The sequence below is a fragment of the Miniopterus natalensis genome, chromosome X (assembly GCF_054644295.1).
Source record: "Miniopterus natalensis isolate mMinNat1 chromosome X, mMinNat1.hap1, whole genome shotgun sequence".
Taxonomy (NCBI): Eukaryota; Metazoa; Chordata; class Mammalia; order Chiroptera; family Miniopteridae; genus Miniopterus; species Miniopterus natalensis.
In genome coordinates, this window is record NC_142103.1 from 39,444,538 (window position 1) to 39,466,521 (window position 21,984).

Below are 21,984 nucleotides of genomic sequence, written 5' to 3' on the forward strand. Positions count from 1 at the left end.
AAGTTAACATACTTGTGAAAAAAAAAACAAATTAGCACATAGAGAAAGATTTCATTTTAATGCAGATAATACCAAAGATAATTTTTATGCGTTAACATCAAATTCAAAACAACATGTTTGTATAGTGTTGGTAGGGAGATGCAAGATAGAAAAATTTTTGGCCACTCACAGACATGGTCGTATTCTACCATTGAACTTATTATTTTTTTAAGAATTTTTTTTTTGCCTGACCATCTTAGTTCAGCAGTTGAGCACAGACCTATGATCCAGGAGATCAAGGTTTGATTCCCGGTCAGGGCACATGACCTGGTTTTGGGCTGGATCTCCAGCAGGGGGTGTGCAGGAGGCAGCCAATCAATGACTCTCTGTCATCATTGATGTTTCTATCTTTCTCTCTCCTTATCCCTTCTTCTCTTTGAAATCAGTGAAGACATATTTTTTTTAAAAAATTTTTTAAAGGATTTTTAAAAATTTAAGTATAGTTGGAAAGAAGTATTATATTAGTTTCAGGTGTATAATATAGTGCTTTGACATTTATATACCTTAGATAACCACACTAAGTCTAGAAATCATGTGTCACCCTGCAAAATTATCACTCTATTATTTTTTTAAAATATAGTTTTATTGATTTCAGAGAGAGAAAGGGAGCTCCTGGTGCATGGGATGTTGCTCAACCAACTGAGCCACACCAGCAGATCATATCACTCTATTATAGATTAAAACCCTCTTCACTTTTTTCACCCATATCCTCACTGTCCTCCCCTCTGGCAACCAGCAGTTTGATCTCTGTATCTGAAAATTTGTTTTGTTTGTTCATTTGTTTGATCTTCCACATATAAGTGAAATTCTACAGCACTTGTTTTTCTCTGTCTGACTTATCTCACTTAGCATAATACCCTCTAGGCCCATCCATGTTGCCACAAATGGCAAGATTTTATTTTTTTATTTCTGAGTAATATTTTATTGTATATATTACCATCACATACCATTTTCATCTCCATTCCATCTTCATATTTTCACTTTCTTCCTTACTCTTCTTAAATTTAATGGGGAGCCATAGTCATTTTCTTGCTTACATCTTAAACTCCCTTGTCCTCATGCTTTGTCATAATATTTGGCTAATGCATAACCTTATACAAATTTAACTCTGCATGTACATTGTTGATTTTTTGCTAGAAAGAGCCACAAAAGCACATTCAAAGAAGTGTGGATGCAAGGAGTTGTGGAAAATTGACTGTTCTTTCAAGTTATCACAACTTTCTGTGTGATATCATTCCGTTTCATGGATTTTAGTGTATATATTGGTGATTCAAAAAATGTATATGTATTTCACAGACCTCTCCTTTAATATCCAGGTGAATAAATCCAGCTGCCTGATTAATATATTCACTTGGATATATAATGAATAACTATCAAAGTCAACATGTGCAAAATTTAATGCATATAACAGCAATTTCTCATCTAATTCTTCTGATGTGCTAAACAGCTTGAAATTATCTTGAATTTTTCTATCAAAATTCACATCTAACCCCTATGTTCATAGCAGCACAATTTACAATAGTAAGATGTGGAAACAGCCCAAGTGCCCATCAGTAGATGAGTGGATAAAAAAGCTGTGAGACATTTACACCATGGAATGTTATGCAGCTGTAAAAAAGAAGGATCTCTTACCCTTTGGGACATCATGGCAGGACATGGAGAGTATTATGCTAAGTGAAATAAGTCAGGCAGAGAAAGACAAGTACCACATGATCTCACTCATATGTGAAATCTAATGAACAAAATAAACTGATGAACAAAACATATCCAGAGACGTAGAAACATGGAACAGACTGAGGAATCTCAGAGGGAAGGCAGTGCCGGGGGGTGAGTGGGGAGAGATTAACCTGGGAACATATATATATATATGCATAACCCAAAGACACAGACAATAGTGTAGTGAAAGCCTGAGGGGAGGGGAGGGTGAGGGATGGAGGGGTCAATGGGGGGGGGGAAAGGGACATCTGTAATACTTTAACAATAAAGATAAATTTTTAAATAAATAAATAAATAAATATGTAAAATCAATAAAAAAAATTTAAAAAAAGAAAAAGAAAATTAAGCCTCAAGGAAGTTCTGCAAATTTTCAATAAAGAGGCTTGATTGGACTAAGCTATGTGTTATAAATAAATGAAACAGATGAACCAGTGTGTGGAGTGAACCCTCACACCTAAATCAATCAACCAATCATATTGACCAAACTTCACTATTTTCTGAAACAATCACTTTTCACCACATCCACTGCTATCACAATTGTCCAAATAGTATCTATCATCTGGAATATTTTAATAGCCTTTTAAATGGTAAGCCAGCTTTGACCCTTGAGTCCCAAAGCCCATTCTGTGTAAAGCACCACAGTTAAATTTTTTAACAGAAAGCAAGTTAAAAAGACTGGAAACATTTACTAAATTGTTACCATTTTAAGTAACAAGATTAATATATATAATATCAATATATTTATAATATAATTGATATGTAGAATAATTAATTTATATATGCATATTAATTGTTTTCTCATCTCTTTCTAACATTTCTACAATAAGTATATGTTACTTTTATTAAAAAAGCAAGCAAATTATACTTTCTATTTTTTAACCTGATAATTTGTGTCATTATATCATAGAAGTTAATAGCATCACCCTGCCGGGAGTGGCTCAGCAGTTGAGCATCGACCTAGGATCCAGGAGATCGGGGTTCAGTTCCCTGTCAGGGCACATGCCTGGGTTGTGGGCTGCAGCCGATCAATGACTCTCTCAGCATTGATGTTTCTACCTCTCTCTCTCCCTCTCCTTTCCTCTCTCTGAAATCAATAAAGATATATTTTTTTAAAAAAAAAAAAAAAGAAGTTAATAGCATAGACTGTGGAGTCAGAATGCTTAGGTTCAAATTCTGGGTTTGCCATTTATTCATATATGACCTTGAAAAAATTACCTAATGGAATTTTCTACAGTTTTATCACCCATTAAAAAGTGATATTAATAATCCTTACCTCATAGGATTTTGTTTTACAAGGATTAAATGATATAATGTTGATAAAGCAGGTAAAAGAGTGACTAGCATCTAGTAAATTTTATGTGTATTTAACCAGAAATTAAGATCCCCAAGGACAGAAATTTTGTCCGCTTTTTCACTGCTTTGCTTCCCTTAACTACAACAGTGCCTGGTACATCTTATGAATATCTGTTGCATCACTGAATTAAACACTCTTCACCCTAGACCAACCAGACTTAACTCTTGAAATTTGAATCCCCAAATATTAATAATAAGTTTATACCAGAATTTTATTTTACTCATCTAATTCAACACAGTAAGTTTCCCAGAGTTTCTGAAGCTACCTATGCAGGAAAAACAGTGAAAATGTATACATAAACATTTTTATTAATACATTTTAGTATGTTGTAGTAAATTTCTCATGATACAAGAATGAACTACCTTAAAATTAATATATCTTGTTCAAGTTTCCACTGTAATGAGTCTTTTTTCTAAAACAATTGCTCCTTATTTTATTTATATAGTGCATGAAAGTCAGAGGGACAATATTAGCACTCGTTTGGTAAGCATATCTTGGCTGTCTATCTTGACTGTATTTGTTGCACATCATAAGATTTCTTTACAAAATTAATAAATGTGTACTTATACTATCAAGTGTAAAGGATTAAAAAATGGGAAGCATACAAGGGGACATTAGTTTATGAATCCAGACTAAAATATTTCTAATTTTGAGGTTTTTCCAATGTTACACAAATGTGTGTTTTTTTAATGAAAATGAAACAATGGATAAAAAATTTGGCTGAAGATAAATATCGAAACAAATTAGATTATGCAATATTCTTTGTTTGTCTTCTAATCAAAATCAGGCTATGAAATAAGAACAAATTACTGTTCTAATCTCAGATTCCCTTGTTTTATTCATGGTTGTAATGAATAGTCATTTGTATCATATATAATTTTTATATTAAGAGACTTTTATTTTAAAAATCAGGATTGGATGTTAAACTTTATCAAAAGCCCAACCTGAAATTTAATATTTATTTAATAAAGACAATTTGGAAAAACAGAAATAATTCAGAAGAAAAAAATATATATATATATATTTGTGTATTTACCCTGTAATTCTAAAATTTAGATATCTTGGGAAACATCTTTGTATAGAGCCTTCTAATAATTTTTTCCTATAAAATTTAACATTAGTAATAAGCAACAGAGCATAGTGAAAATAAAAGAGCCTATAAATTCAGGCTGCTTAGGTTTAAGCCCAAGGACTATAAATTAACAACTTTGGGTAAGTTATTATATCTTTGCCTCAGTGTTCTAGTGTGTAAAAAAACATTATTATTTAATGAGATAAAGTATATAAAGAACTTGGGATAGAACCTAAAACAAATTAAGTGCTCAAATAATATTTGCTACTGTAAGAATACTAAGAAACAAGAGTTTTTGTCTATAATAGGCCTGAAAATATTTACACAGCTTTCCTTTTGTGTTCTATTTTAAGACTTTTAAAATAAACATTTAAAATTCTTGTATAGTCAAATTAATCAAACTTCTATTCCTAATCTTTTAAAAAATATTCTGGTTATCTTGCACAAAATATGTTCTGATGAAATTTTGTACTGAAGTTATTATAAACATGTTTACATGTCATGAGATATTATTTTAAAACAAATTTATTTTAAATGTCTTTACTGTATTACATTTTACGAATCTCTTAAATCTTGTTAAGCTAATCTTCCATGTTGGTTTTTGGGTTGTTCAGAGTTGTAGTTAATGTACTTGATAAATTTAACAAATATTTATTCAAATTTCTTAAGAAAAATTCTAGAAATTTGGAAACAGTTATTAATTTCAAAAGCACAGACCACTAAATAAACATATGATGACTTTATTACATTAAAAACACATTTATGTAAACATTATATGGTAAAGGTATTGTATGGTTGATTTGTATTAGTCCTTCTTTGTTAACAGACACATAGTAAAATAATTATGACAGGTCTATAACTGCTTTGACAAATGCAATATAAGAGAAATAATGTTCTGCTGGTCCTGAGCCCTACCTTTAAGAAGACTGGCAGTGTTTTCATGCCTCTAAAGGCCACTTAACATGTACAAAATGTGACTTCACAGACATCACGATGCAGTGAGAAACCAATCCACATAGTGAGGCTATGGAAGATAAGATGCTGCATAAAAAGTGAGACCAAGGAACGTCAAGGAGATATATATGTGAGTAAAAAAAAAAAATCCTCTAGAAAGTAGATGCTCCAACCTCAGGAGCTCGACATGACAGTAAGTGGGTCAAGGATAAAATACCCAGATGGGACCTTCTCAAATTCTTGAATGATAAAATTATATTTTTAGCCACTAACTTTGTGGTCCTCTGTTACACAGCAATAAATAATCAAAACATACGAGAGCTCTGGTTGGTGTGGCTCAGTTGGTTGAATGTTGTCCCATGCATGGAAAGGTTGCTGGCTTGATTCTCAGTCAAAGCACAAACTTAGGTTGTGGATTTGGTGCCCAGCTAAGGTGTGTACTGGAGACAACTGATCAATGTTTCTCTCTCACATCAGTGTTCCTCTTTCTCTCTCCCCCTTACCCTTTCTCTCTCTCTCAAATCAATAAAAACATATTTAAAACATATATAGGATAAATATATCTTGTTTGGGATTGTTAAAAATAATCTAGGTAAATAAAAAGAGTGAATAGATGAAAAACTAATGTCAGAAATGTGGTTTTTTTTAAGTAAGTCAGTATGAAGTTACAATGAAATGGAGGTTTTTCTCTCTTTTTGTGTGAATTGAATATTCTGACTATAAATAATGTAATAATTAAGAGCTTTTGTTCAACAAGCATAATGGACCAAGTAGTTAAAAGATTGGGAGGAGAGATTGCAAGGTGGCAGTGGATTAAGTGGAAGCTACACTGACACAATTCCAGACCAAACTGGAATTACAACTAAAACATAGAAAAACCATCCTGAATAATTGACTGCAACTGAAGATGAGCTGGAGAGCATCCTCATAACCAAGGATCTAAAGTGGAGACAGCATAGAGACTGGTAGGAAGTGCAAAGGTGCAAGGGGGCTGGCTGGGCTCCCACAGGCAGCAGCTGAAAGTCCTGAGGGATATCTCTGCTGTGGGGGGCTCCTACTGAGATCTCTGGGGTCTAAACCCCAAGCTGGGCTCCCAGCCCAGAGCACCAGAACTGAGAAAGGTACCCACATAACATCTGGCTGTGAAAAGCAGCCAGGTTTCTATCTGCCAGGGAGAGCTTGCTGGAAATGCAGGCACCCTCCTAAAGGGCCAATGCAGAAAATTTTCATGTGGAGCCACTCACTTTGGGCTCTGGCGGAGGGAGGGCAGAGTGGCCTAGAGCTGTGTGAGGAGAATCTAGAGCTGCTGGCTCTTGGGACAGAGCAAAGAGGGAAGCCATCTGGATTTCTGTGCTGAGTCATTCCCCTATACTGCAGAGGACATGTTTCTCAGGCAGGCCTTTACCATCACCATCCAGGCAGCTTTTGCCTGGGGATGGAGAAGCAACTGCCCCATCCCATTGGAAAACTTCAGGCCCCACCCTGTGGCCTACAATCTGAGGCTCATTAAGATAGCAAGCAGCCTGCAGGCAAAAGTGGATCACTAGGATGCTTTGAGTCTTTGCCTGATTGCTTCTGGACTGGGGGCTAGGAAAAGCAGACCTTGATGCATAGCTGGGTTCTTTCCAAATGCACACAGCCCCAGCAGAGGGAGCCAGAAGCTGTGGAGTGTTGATAGCTCCAAACATGGTACTCAGGGCAAGTAACAACCAGCATCTGACATTGTCCTGCACCAGAGTCCCTTCAAAAGACTAGGAGTCATAGCAGATCTACCTAATACATAGAAACAAACCCAAAGGGGCAGCTGTAAAAAAGAAGGATATCTTACCCTTTGAGACAACATGCAGGGACCTGGAGAGTATTATGCTAAACAAAATAAGCCAGTCAGAGAAAGACAAGTATCACATGATCTCACTCATATGTGGAATCTAATGAACAAAACAAACCAATGAACAAAATAGATCCAGAGACTTAGAAGCATGGAACAGACTGACGAATCTCAGAGGGAAGGCGGGTGGAGGGGGTTGGTTCAGGGAGGTGTGGAGACATTAACCTAAGGACTTATATGCATATATATATAACCAATGGACACAGGCTGGTGAAGGCATGGAGGGGAGGACTGGTGCAGGTTGGAGAGGATCAATGGGGGGAAAACAGGACATCTGCAATACTTTCAACAATAAAGATGAATTTAAAAAATAAAAGATTGGGAAAAGATATTTCCAAAATACATAACTGACAAGGTTTTATATAGTACTGTACTATCCAATCAGGTAGCTACTAGTCATATGTGGTTATTTATTTTTAATTAAATAAAATGAATGATTAAGTTATTCAGTTACAGTTACATTTTAAGTTCTAAATACCAAATGTTTCTAGTGGCTACTGTATTAAGGGCATAGATATAGAGCATTTTCATCACTGCTGCAAATTTTACTGGACAGTGCTAATATAAATACATGAGGGATTATGCCAATAAACAAGAAAAAATATATTCACCTCAATAAAAAAATGGGATATAGATATAAAAAGGAACTTTACAGATCAAACTAAAAAGAGTAACAAGCATGTGAATAAATGCTCATACATTATGTATTAGAGAAATGTAAATCAGAAAAATAAAGGTAACTCCTCACATTTTGAAAGTTTGCATTATGCCATTTCGTTTTTATGAAAGGTATATTTTAGTCCCTATTTTTGCTAACTAAAGAAACCCAAAGAGGATTTTTGCTTTTATGAAAAAAGGTGAAAAGCAAAAATAGCATTCAGCATTTGTTTTGCAGCCAACCATTATAGAGGCAATGTGGACTCCACCAAACAACTAGATTGGCACCACCAACATCCTTAGTTGAAAACTACACTCTTTATCTTAGTGTCAAGCCACCATGGCTTTGAACTGTGTGAACAACTGTGATTTATTTCAATTTATTTTGTGCATCTGTTAGCAAGATGTGTCCTAAGGTATCAGAAAAGCCTAAGAGAGCTCATAAGGGTATTACACTTAGCATAAAACTAGATGCAATTAAGCATATTTGGTATGATTTGGTAAGTTATTTTGGGGTTTGGGAATACTCAAAAAATTTTCCATATAAACAAATGGTAATTTCTTCTTTGTTTTATGCTATTTAGGCTTATGGAAAGTTTCATAAGGATGATCTGCTTTCAAATATTAAGGGCACCTGTTTTGAGATGCCAATTTCCACATATTAGAATGGAAAAATTAGAAAGATTATACATCTAACTGTTTGCACGTTTGCTGGTATCTTGAACTACTGTTTCAAAAATTCCATTTAAGTTTTTTTATGTGGAAAAATACACCTATAAAATTTACCATCTTAACTATTTTAAGAGTACACTTCAATTGCATTAAGAAGATTCACAATGTCTGCAACCATCACCACCATTCATCTTTAGAATTCTTAATATTACTAAACTGAAATTCTCTACCTGTTAAATATAAACTCCCCTTTCTCCTCTTACACATGCCCCTGAAAACTATCATTTTATTTTTTTGTCACCATAAATTTGACTACTAATGATGAAATGTTGTGAGCTTACTGCCATCAAGATGGCCGAATAGAAGATCTTCTGATTTTATTCAGCAACAATAATTTGACAGCCAATCACAGACAAAAGTGTCTTTTGTGGAAAAGATCCAGGTAGGAAATTTTGAAAACCCAGTGGAGTCCAAGACCAAGGGTAGTCATTTTGAGAAGGCGAGCCTGTATACCAGTGGCTGACACTATAACAGTGGTCCTGGTTACAGACATGAAGAAGCCTCCATCCTCTTGTATACTTTGCTATAACCCAATTTGACCTTGCTCTGCCATCAGTACCATATGCTAAAGGACCCAAGGAGAGTCATGACCACCCATTCCTTGGGTAGTAGACTGAAAGACCTTGGCCCAAGTTCTTGACCACTAAATGACTCATAACCTCAGCCTCAGTTCACAAGCTCCAGCTTCAGTTCACAAACAGTCCTGCCAGTCCAAGAACTGGATGGGAAACATTCTTGTTATTGCTCCTGGAAGCAGGCCAGGCAGATCCTGAAACAGCCTTGTAACTTGGCTCTAAACCTTCCCATCTCTGGTTCACAAACCATTCTACCCACCCAGATACCCAACAAGAAACACAAACCTCTTTGCTCCCAGAGGTAAGCCCACAAACTTTGGTCAGTCTTCAAATTCTGCAACATCCCTGTAACTCAGTGACAGCTTCTTCAAGCCTCATGAAGTATTAGTGCCTGACCAGGAACACCCAGGTCCCTGCTAGTAGTCCTACCAAACCCAGACTCCTCCACTGTGGACCCAGCAACTGTTTACTAACCCAACTCCAACCCAGCATGTCTGCATTATGAAGGTAATTTCATCAGCCCAAGGATCTGAAAAGAGAAGGTCTTTACCTGCCAAACTCAGTCTACAAAGACTAGAAGATGTATTTGTTCCTTCAAATGCACAGACAACACAAAGCTATATGGATCACAATCAGGCAAATATGACATACCACCAAAGGAAACTAATAACAAACCCAAATAAATGGAGATCTACAAATTACATGACAAAAAATTCAAAATGATCACCTTAAACAAACTCAATAAAATATGAGAACACAGATAGATAACTAACCAAAGTCAGTAAAACAGTACATGAACAAAATTAATTTAATAAAGAAATAGATATCATATAAAAGTATAAATCAGAAATCCTGGAGCTGAAGACGCAATGACAGAACTAAAAAAAAAATCACTAAAGTGCTTAGACAGCAGAATCAATCATGTAGAAAAGAAATTAATTAACTCAGTGACAGGTCATTTGAAATTAGAGAGAGGAACAAAAAGAAAAGACAATGAAAAAGAATAAAGCACAAAGGACTCCTTGCAAGATCAACCCAAAGAAGATTATTCCAGCATGTTATACTCAAAATGTTAAAAGTCAAAGACAAAAACAGAATTTTGGAAGCAGCAAGAGAAAAATGATTTATTACACACAAGGTGACACCAATAAGGACTTTTCAGGAGTAACCTTATAAGTTAGGAGGGAGCAAAATAATATATTTGAAGTACTGAAGGAAAAAGAAAACACCAACCAGAATATTGTACCTGGCAAAACTGTCCTTCAGAAATAAAGGTGAAATAAGGACATTCCTAAACAAACAAGAGCTGAGGGAGTTGATCACCACTAAACCCACTTTACAGGAAATGCTAAAGGAAGTTCTTCAAGTTGAAATGAACAGATGCAGACTAACGTAATAATATATTAAAGAATAAAATTCACTGGTAAATATATGACTAAATTCAGAATATGCAGATCCTGTAATGGTGATCTACAAATCCTTTTTATTTCTTGTGTAAAATTAAGGCAGCAATATTCAACCTTTTCATCTCATGGCATACATAAATAATTACTAAAATTCTGTGGCACACCAAAAACTACTTTATATTTTTTGCCTGACAAAAAAGTAGGTATAGGTGTGTGTGTTTTTTTGTAATCTCACCTGAGGATATTTTATCCATTGATTTTTAGAGAGAGTGGAAGGGAAGGAGGAAAAGGGGAAAAAGAGAGAAACATCAATGTGATACAGAGACATTGATTGGCTGCCTCCTGCATGAACCCCAACTGGAGTGGAGAATCTGCAATCTAGGTACATGCCCTTGACAGGAAGTCTAAACTCTTGACCCTCAGGTCCTTGGGCTAATGCTCTAATCACTGAGCCAAACAGGCCAGGGCCAAAAATAGGTATAATTTTGATTCATTCACACCAGACGGCTATTGTTGTGTTGGCTGTTGTCATTTTTTTATTTGACAATCTAAGGAAAAGAGATCGGTGACCCTGACTAAATAGGTATTGCATGTTTTAAAAATTCTTGCGTACACCAGTCTGCCTCTTGCAGCACACCAGTGTGCCTGCTATGGAACACCGGTTGAAAATCACTGATATTGATATAAGGCAACAGTATTAAAAATCGCTATAGCTATGAAATTTGATAATGGTGCAAAACATGATATCAATAGCATAAAATGTAAGAGGAAGAGAAGTAAAACTGTAGAGGTTTTATCTGTGATCGAAGGTAGCCTGTTATCATCATAAAATAGACTGCTATATCTATAAGATGTTTTAAGTAAGCATCAGGGTAAGCACAAAGAAAAATTCTCTAGTCCGTACACAAAAGATAAAGAGTAAGAAATTAAAGAATCCCACTACAGAAAACATCAAATCACAAAAGAATATAGCATAAGAGGGAGAAAGAAACAAAAGGACTACAAAAGAGTAAGAAAATAATCAAAATGAAATAGTAAACTTTTATCTATCAATAATTAAAAATAAATTTGTTAAATTCTCCAATAGAAAGACACAGTGGGATTCTGAGGAAAAATGGTGATGTATGAAATTCCAGCTTCACATCCCCCCACAAAGTTCAGTGATGAGACAACTATCCAGGGACAAAAGGAGCTCCAGGAGACATCTAGAATCCACTTAGGAAGTTTTAACAATACTGTTCAAAAAACAAATTGGGAACTATTTTGCAAGAATAGGAGGAAGACAACTTAATTTTGCCTGCATCCCTCAAGTCAGCATTGTTCAGAACCAAGAAAGAACCTCTCAGTTAATAAGAGTTTCTCTCACCAGGAAAAGAAGTTGGGGGTGAGTGACCAGCTTCTCCAGTCTGTACCCGCACTGTGTGACTATCCAGGTTTGGTTCCACCCCACCCAGATGAGCAAAGAGAGCAAACTAAAAGCAAGAAAGGAAAGAAGAGGCTATAAATAGCAAACACACAGTGGGAGTGATTGCAGTTCACAGAGACTTACCCTAAAGATAGACTTGTGGGCTTTAGCAACTGATAAAATCATTGGCCACCTATAGAGATCTCACCAGCCACCCCGCATGCATTTATATTCAATAAAACCAGCCTTTCCTCAGTCCCTTCCTATTCCCACCTCACCCACCCCATCCTCTGCTGGAGCACAGACCTATACCAGTAGCTATCTAAGATGTCTACGACTGCACAAGTGTAAGAAGCCAGCTGCCTGTGTTCCTCCCTGTCCCCACTGGAGCCCTGGACCTATACTCACAGCCAACGTCTCTGCAGCTCTGCCAATGTAAGACGTCAGCCATCTGGGTCTCTCCCTGCCTCCACTGGAGCCCGGAAGGCTTTTGCAGCTGCATGTGTGCCAGACACCAACCTACATGCCCTTGGATGACCGCCACCAGAGTACCTGTGCTCAGGGCTAGCCCCTTTAGCTGTGCACTTGCAAGTCATCAGCCTGATGCCTATCACTGGCTTCCACTACAGCATATACAAATAAAGGGTAGAGTGTACAGCCAGGGGTGAACTCATCAGTAGCCAAAGCCTCCTTTCAGCTGCTTGTATGTATGAATCAGGCCCTGCCTCCTGTCACTGGCTGGCGGTACCATGCCCACTTATAGATAACCCCTCAGCTTTACTGTTGGATGGCCCTATCTTATCCCTGTCACTGGCTCTCACTGTAGTGTGAATGCCCAGGGGAAAGAGTATGCAGCCACAGGAGAGCACACTGACTTCCAGAGTCCCAATAGCTATTTGCAGCCCCAGATCAGTCCTTTTCTTCTGTCACTAGTCAGGAAAAGCACATTCACCTGTAGTTAACCCCTCCAGCTGAGTACCTGAAAGTTTTCAGCTTCACCTTATCACTGGTATCCAGGTCGATATATACACACAAGGTGAGAGAATATACAACCAGAGGAGAGCACAGCAACAGCAAGGGTACCAAGATTAGGCTCTTGCTTGTGGACCCAGATTAGGCTCTGCTTTTATGTCAATGGCCAGAACTGCCACAGTCATCTCTAGTTAGCCCCTCCAGCTGTGCACCTGCAAGCTCCCAGCCACACCCCCTCCCTTGCATTCATTGCAGTGTGTAGCCACAGGAGAGCACATCAACATCCAGGGTCTCTGCAGTTGCTGCGGTCAGACCCTGCCATCTCTCAATGGTTGGGAGTACCACACCCACCTGTAGATAGGCTCTCTATCTGTGTACATGCATGTCCCCAGCCTGACACAAGTCGTAGGCCTCCAGTGCATTGTGCATACCCAAGGGGAGAGTGCAGCCACAGGAGAACACAACAGTGTCTCAGGTTCCCACACCTGCTTATAGGCCCAGATTAGAACCTGTCTTTTAGACTTGGCTGGCACCCCTATGCTCACCTACAGCTAGTCCCTCTAGTTGTGGACATGCAAACCTTAACTTGACCCTCAACACTGGTGTCCTCTGCAATATGCATAACCAGGGGTACAGTGTGAAGCCATAGGAGAGCATTTTGACACTCAGGGCCTCTGCTGATGCCAGGGAGCCCACAGTTGGCTCTATCCATTGTTACCTGTCTCAGCATGCATTAACAAGAGTATGTCTGCAAGTTACTACCGATACTATGTAGGCACCTGCAGCTGGCCACAACTGAACATGTGCACACTATTGGCTTCAGCCATCACTGCTGCCTGCCCTGGCCCTTAGCTTATTAGTCCAGGAGGCACCAGTTAGGAGAGTAACAGACCTTGTAGCCTCTGTGCAACCTCCAAAATGCTCACCAAGGACCACACAGTTGCCAATATTGTAAACGTCAGAGGCCTTCACCAAAAAGATATAACAGTCCCTCAGATCCAGTGACACCATACTTGGAGCCCTTCACCTCTAGAGCTAAAATCGTTGCATAATCTAGTGTGTACCCATTGAAAGGTTAAAGGCTTCCCTTATCAAAACAATTATATAAAGTCTAAAAAAGGTGACCATTTCTTTTTTTAAAATTTATCTTTTATTGTTGAAAATATTACAGATGTGCCCTTTTTCCTCCTTTAACCCCTTTCACCCCCAACCACTCCCCACCCCAGGCCTTCACCACACTATTTTCTGGGCCCATGGGTTATGTATATATGCATATAAATTCTTTTGTTAATCTCTCCCCACCCCCACCTTCCCCCTGAGATTTGTCAGTCTCTTCCATGCTTCCATGTCACTGAACCTATTTTGTCCATCAGTTTATTATGTTCTTTAGATTCCACATGTAAGTGTGAGATCATGTGATATTTGTCTTTTTCTGCTTGGCTTATTTCACTTAGCACAATATTCTCCAGATCCATCCATACTGTCCCAAAGGGTATGAGATCCTTCTTTACAGCTGCATAGTATTTCATGGTGTAAATGTCCCACAGCTTTTTCATTCACTCATCTACTGATGTGCACTTGGGCTGTTTCCAGATCTTAGCTCTTGTCAATAGTGCTTCTCACCACATCCTCACCAGTATAATTTTTATTTGTTGATTTGTTGATGGTAGCCATTCTGATAGGTGTGAATGATACTTCATTGTGGTTTTAATTTGCATCTCTTTGATGATTAGCAATGTTGAGCATTTTCTCATATCTCTTGGCCATCTGTATGTCCTCTTTGGAGAAGTGTCTATTCAGGTCCTTTGCCCATTTTCTGATTGGATTGTTTGTCTTCCTCTTGTCGAGTTGTATGCATTCTTTGTACACTTTGGAAATTAGTCCCTTATCAGATGTATCTTTGGCAAATATGTTCTTCCATACTGTGGGATTCTTTGTATTTTGAGGATGTTTTCTTTCACTGTGCAGAAGCTTTTTAGTTTGATGTAGTCCCATTTGTTTATTTTTTCCTTTGTTTCTCTTGCCCTAGGAGATGTATCAGTGAAAATTCCACTACATGAGATGTGTGTGACTTTACTGTCTATGTTTCCTTCCATGATTTTTATGGTTTTGCAACTTACATTTTAGTCTTTTATCCATTTTTAATTTATTCTTGTGTATGGAGTAATTTGGTAGTCTAGTTTCATTTTTTTTGCATGTAGCTGTCCAATTTTCCTGGCACCATTTATTGAAGAGACTGTCTACTCCATTGTGTGCTCTTGCCTCCTTGTGACTGTTTCTTAAAAAATACAGACATCTACACAAGGCTGCAAGAATCATAAAGAATCAAGGAAACATGTCTCCATCAAAGGAACGTAGTACTCCTTTAGGAACTAGGCTCAAAAATGGAGATCTAGAAATTGTTTAGTAAAGAATCCAAAGTACTTCTTCTATAGATTCCCAGAGATCTACAATAAAACACAGATAAGCATTGTAATGATATCAGAAAAAACAACATAGCAACAAAATGAGAACTCAACAAAGATATAGAAAACAAAAATGAACCAAACAGAAATTTTGGCACTGAAGAATACAATAACTAAACTAAAGAATTCAATAGAGAGATTCAATAGCAGACTTGAAGAAAAAAAAAGAGAATCAGTAAGCTAGAAAAGAGATTAACTGAAATCATACAATTAGAAGAGCAAGAAGAGAAAAATAAAGAAATGAAGAAAGCCCACAGGAGTTATGAGACACCAGTAAAAGAATTAATGTGTGTATTATTAAAGTCTGAGCAAAAGAAGAGAGGGAGGAAGGAGTAGAAAGCTTATTTAAAGAAACAATGGCTAAAAACTTCCTAAATATTGGGAGAGATTTAGACATACAAGTTCATGAAGCTAAAATGTCACCTCAGTCTTTTAGTCCAAATTATTCATACCCTGACCCTGTATAGGCCTAGAATAATGTATGCGTTAGTATACTATTTTTAAAAAAAATATGGTTAAAAATTAAAAAGCTAACAAATAGACAAAATCTTAAGATAAGGATATATAAAATTTAATAATTTTGTACAGATGTGCAATGTGTTTATGATTCAAGCTAAGTGGTATTACAATAAAGTTTTTAAAAATAGGTTATAAAGTAAAAATGTTATAGTAAGCTAAGATTAATTTATTATTAAAGAAAGAAAAAGATACTTTTTATAAATTTAGTGTAGCCTAAACGTACAATGTTTATAAATTCTACAGTAAATTCTAGGCCTTCACATTCACTTACAACTAACTCAGTGACTCACCCAGAGCAACTTCCAGTCCTGCGAACTCCAATGTAAATCCCCTATATAGGTTTACGATTTTTTATCTTTTCTACAGTATTTTTACTGTACCTTTTTTATACTTAGATATAGTTAGATACACAAATACTTACAACGGTGTTATAATTGCTTACAATATTAGTACAGTAACCTGCTGTATAGGTTTTAGCCTAGGAGGAATAGACTATACATACCATATACCCTAGGTGAGTTTCAATAGGCTATACAATCTATGTTTGTGTAAGTGCACCCTAAATTGTTCACACAATGACAAAATTGCCTAAAGATGCATTTCTCAGAATGTATCTCTGTCATTAAGTGATTCATCACTGTATATACAATGAAATATTTTTCATCCTTAAAAAGAAGAAAATTTTGCCATTTGAGGCATCATGGACTAAACTAGAGAACATTATTTTATAAGGGAAATAAGTCAGACAGAAAAAGAAAAATGCGGTGTGATTTCACTTATATGTGTAATCTAAAAACGTCAAATTCATAGAACCAGAGAGTAGAATGATGGTTAGCAGGGGCTGCAGAGTGGGATAAATAGGGAGAGTTTGGTCAAATGATACAGACTTTTATTTATAAGATAAATTATTTTATTTATTTATTTATTTATTTATTTATTTATTTATTTATTTATTGTTGAGAGTATTACTGATGTCCCCCATTTTCTCTCATTACCCCCCTTCACTCATCTCCCACCCCTCCTCAGGCCCCTGCCTGTCCATTGCCTATTACCATGGGGTGTTCATCTATGCTTTTAAGTTCTTTGGTTAATCTCTTCCCACCCTCCTTCCTGCTTTCCCTCTAAGATCTGTCAGTCTGTTCCATGCTTCCATGCCTGCGGTCCTATTTTGTAAGTCAATCTATTCTGTTCCTTAGATTCCACATATAAGTGAGATCATGTGGTACTTGTCTTTCTCTGACTGGCTTATTTGACTTAGCATATGACTCTCTAGGTCCATCTATGCTGTCCCAAACGGTGAGAGATCCTTTTTTACATAGTATAAGATAAATTCTGAGGGTCTAATATACAGCATGGTGACTATAGTTAATAACATTGTATTACATACTTAAATTTTGCTAAGAGAATAGGTTGTTTTTTTTAAAGGGTGACAGAATTTATTGATGAACAGACTGGTAAAAATGAAAATACCAAGAGTCATCTGGCAAAGGGGAACGAGGCATTCCTACACAATGCTGGAAAGTATGTAAATTAGCACAGTCTTTCCAGAAAGCAATCCAGAAATGTGCTTACCAGATGCCTGCATAGTTCCTTTAACAGATTAATTTCAAATCTAGAAATTTATATGAAGGAAAGAAGACATATGCAAAGAAATTCATTTCACCATGGCTTACAACAGCAAAAACAAAGCAGCTTAAAAGACTAACAATAAAGGACTGATTAAATATATTTTAGTTTAACCCTCAATGAAATACTATATAACCATTAAGATATTATGATATTAAGTAGGATATTTTTTATTAAATTTATTGGGGTGACGCTGGTTAATAGGGTCATATAGTTTTAAAGTGTACATTTCTTTTTATATAGATATATGTTTTTATTGTTTTTAGAGGAAGAGAGAGGGAGATAGAGAGAGGAACATCAATTGTTTGCCTCCCATAAGCACCCTTACCAGAGACCGAACCCACAACCTGGACATGTGTCCTGACCTGGAATAGAACCTGAGACCTTTTGGTGCATGGGACTACTCTCAACCAACTAACCCAGACCGGCCAGGGCTCAAGTGTATATTTCTATAATACATGATCTGTATATTGCATTGTGTGTCCATCACCCAAAGTCAAATCATCTCCTAATCCCATATATGAGTGAAATCATATGGTTCTTAGCTTTTTCTGACTGACTTATTTAACTTAGAATAATATTCTCAAGTTCCATCCATGTTGTTACAAATCGCAGCATTAAATCCTTTCTTTTGGTTGAGTAGTATCCATTGTGTACATGCACCACATCTTCTTTATCCTGTCCTCTATCGCAGGACACTTTGGTTGTCTCAATGTCTTGGCCACTGTGAATAATGCTGCAATGTAGATAAAGGAGCATATATCTTTGCAAATACATGTTTTTGAGTGTAGATACCCAGAAGAGGGATTTCTGGGACATATGGTAACACTATTCTTAATTTTTTGAGGAACTGCCATACTGTTTTCCATAGTGGCTGTACCAGTTTACATTCCCACCAGCAGTTCCTTTTTCTCCATAACCTTCTCAGCACTTGTTATTACTTTTCTTGTTAATACCAGCCATTCTACCAGTTGTGAGATGATATTTCATTGTAGCTTCGATTTGCATTTCCTTAATAGCTAGTGAGGTTGAACATCTTTTCATATATCTATTGGTTGTTTGTATGTCTCCTTGGGGCAGTTGTCTGTTCAGGTCTTCAAGTTCTTAATATATTTAGTATATTAACCCTTTATTGAAACTGTTGTTTGCAAATATCATCTCACATTTTGTTGATTGCCTTTTGTTTTGTTGTCAGTTTCTTATGCTGTCCCGAAGCTTTTGAGTTTGATGAAGCCCCATTCATTTATTTTTGCCTTTACTTCCCATGCCTTTGGGGTTCAGATTCATACAATGTTCTCTAAGACCAATTTCCATGAGTTTAGTACCTATGTTTACTTCTATGTAATTTATTGTTTCAGATCTTATATTTAGATCTTTGATCTATTTTGAATTAATTTTTGTACATGGAAACAAACTCTGAACTAGTTTCTTTTTTTTTTTTTTTGCATGTGGCTTTTCAATTTTCCCAGCAACTTCTATTGAAAAGACTTTTTTTTACCATGCTGTTTTGATTACTATAGCCTTGTAGTATCATTTGATATCAGGTAGCATGATAACTCCAACCTTGTTCTTCTTTGTTAAGATTGTTGTGGCTATTTGGGATCTTTTGTGGGTCCATATAATTTTATGGACTATTTACTCTAGTTCTGTGAAAACACCATTGGTATTTTGATAAGAACTGAATTGAATCTATAGATTACTTTGAGTAATATGGACATTTTAATGACATTATTTTCCTACCCATGCACATGGTATATGCTTACATTTATTTGTACCCTTCTTCAATTTCTTTCTTCAATGTCTTATAATTTTCCAAGTATTGGTGTTTTACCTCTTTGGCCAAATTTATTCCTAGGTATTTTTTGATGCAATTGTAAATGGGAATGTTTTCTTAATTTCTCTTTCTGATAGTATAGTATTTTTGTATAAAAATGTAATTAATTCCTGAATATTTATTTTGTATCTTGCTACATTACTGAATTTATTTATCAGTTCTAGTAGTTTTTTGATGAAATCTTTAGGGTTTCTTTATCTACTATTAAGCCATCTGCAAATAATGACAGTTTTATTTCTTCCTTTCAAATTTGGATGCCTTTTATTTCATTTTTAGTCTTTATTGTTGAAAATATTACAGATATCCCCTTTCTACCCCCATTGATTACCTCCACTCCACATCCACTTCACCCTCAGGCCTTCTGCATACCAATATCTGTGCCCATGGGTTATGCTTATAAACATATAAGTTCTTTGATTAATCTATTCACACCCACTCCTCCATCCCCAACTTCCCTCTGAGAACCATCAGTCTCTTCCATGTTTCTGTGTCTCTGGATCTATTTTGTTCACCAGTTTATTTTGTTTATTACATTCCATATATGAGTGAGATCATGTTGTATTTGTCTTTCTCTTACTGGCTTATTTCACTTAGCATAATACTCTTCAGTTCCCTCCACACTGTCCCAAAAGATAGATCTTTCTTTTTTACAGCAGCATAATATTCCATGGTGTAAATGTCCCACAGCTTTTTTTACCCACTCATCTACTAATGGGCACTTGGGCTGTTTCCAGATCTTAGCTATTATAAATTGAGCTGTTTTGAACATAGAAGTGCATAAGTTCTTTCTAATTGATGTTTCAGGTTTCTTGGGATATATTCCTAGAAGTGGGATCACTAGGTCAAATGGCAGTTCAATTTTTAAGGAAACTCCATACTGCTTTCCATAGTGGCTGCACCAGTCTGCATTACCACCAGCAGTGTATTAGGGTTCCTTTTTCTCCACATCCTGGTCAGCACTTGTCTGTTCATTGATTTGTTGATAGTACCCATTCTGACAGTTGTAAAGTGATATCTCATTGTGGTTTAATTTGCATCTCTCTGATGGTTAGTGACTTTGAGCATTTATTCATATTTCTCTTGGCCATCTGTATGTTCTCTTTGGAGAAGCGTCTATTTAGGTCCTTTGTCTATTTTTTAATTGGGTCGTTTATCTTCCTTTTGTTAGGTTGTATGGGTTCCTTATATATTTTGGATATTAACCCTTTATCATATGTGTCATTGCCAAATATGATTTCCCATACAGTGAGCTACCTTTTCATTTTGTCTATAGTTACTTTTTCTGTACAGAAACCTTTTATTTTGATGTGGTCCCATTTGTTTATTTTCTCCTTTGTTTCTCTTGCCCTAATAGATATATCTGCAAACATATTGCTACAAGAGATGTCTGAGATTTTGCTGCCTACGTTTTCTTCTAAGATTTTTATGATCTCATGTCTTACATTTAAGTCTTTACCCACGTTGAGTTTATTTTTGTGTGTGGTGTAAGTTGGTGGTCTAGTTTCATTTTTTGGCATGTACCTTTCCAATTTTCCCAGCACCACTTATTGAAGAGACTGTCTTTACTCCATTGTATGTTCTTGCCCCCTTTGTCAATTATTAATTGACCATAATGGCGTGGGTCAATTTCTGGGTTCTCTGTTCTGTTCCTCTGATCTATATGTCTGTTCTTGTGCCAGTACCAGGCTGTTTTGATTACAGTGGCTTTGTAATATAACTTGATATCTGGTATTGTGATCCCTCCAACTTTGTTGTTCTTTCTCAAGATTGCTATGGGTATTCAAGATCTTGATTGATTCTATATAAATTTTTGAAGTGTTTGTTCTAGATCTGTAAAATATGCTGTTGGTATTTTAATAAAGATTGCATTGAATTTATAGATTGCTTTGGGTAGTATGGACATTTTAATAATGTGAATTCTTCCAATCGGTGCACATAGCATATTTTTTCCATTTGTTTATATCTTTCTACTTTTTTTTTCAGTGTCCTGTAGTTTTCCAAGTACAGATTTTTTACATATTTGGTTAAATTTATTCCTAAGTATCTTATTTTTTTAGTTACAATAGTAAATGAGATTTTTTTTTTTAGTTTCTGTTTCTTAGAGTACATTATTGGTGTATAAAAATGCCATCAGTTCCTGGGTGTTAATTTTGTATCCTGCTACCTTGCTGAATTTATTTATTAAATCTAGTAGTTTTTTGGTGGAGTCTTTAAGATTTCATATGTATAATATCATATCATCTGCAAATAATGACCGTTTTACTTCCTCCTTTCCAATTTGGGTGCCTTTTATGTTTTCTTCTTGTCTGATTGCTGTGGCTAGGACTTCCAGTATTATGTTGAATAAGAGTTGTGTAAGTGCACACTCCTGTCTTGTTCCTGTTCTTAGGGCTAATGCTTTTAGTTTTTGCCCATTGAGTATGATGTTGGCTGTAAGTTTGTCATATATGGCCTTTATCATGTTGAAGTATGATCCTTCTATTCCCATTTCCCTGAGAGTTTTTTGTCAAAAATGGATATTGGATTTTATCAAATGCTTTTTCTGCATCTATTGATATGATCATGTGATATTTGTCTTTCAATTTTTTTATGTGATGTATCACATTTATTGATTTGTGAATATTGTACCAACCTTGCATCCCTGGAATAAATCACACTTGGTTATGATGTATGATCCTTTTAATATGTTCCTTGACCCAATTTGCTAATATTTTATTGAGGATTTTAGCATCTATGTTCATCAAGGATATTGGCCTGTAATTCTCTTTTT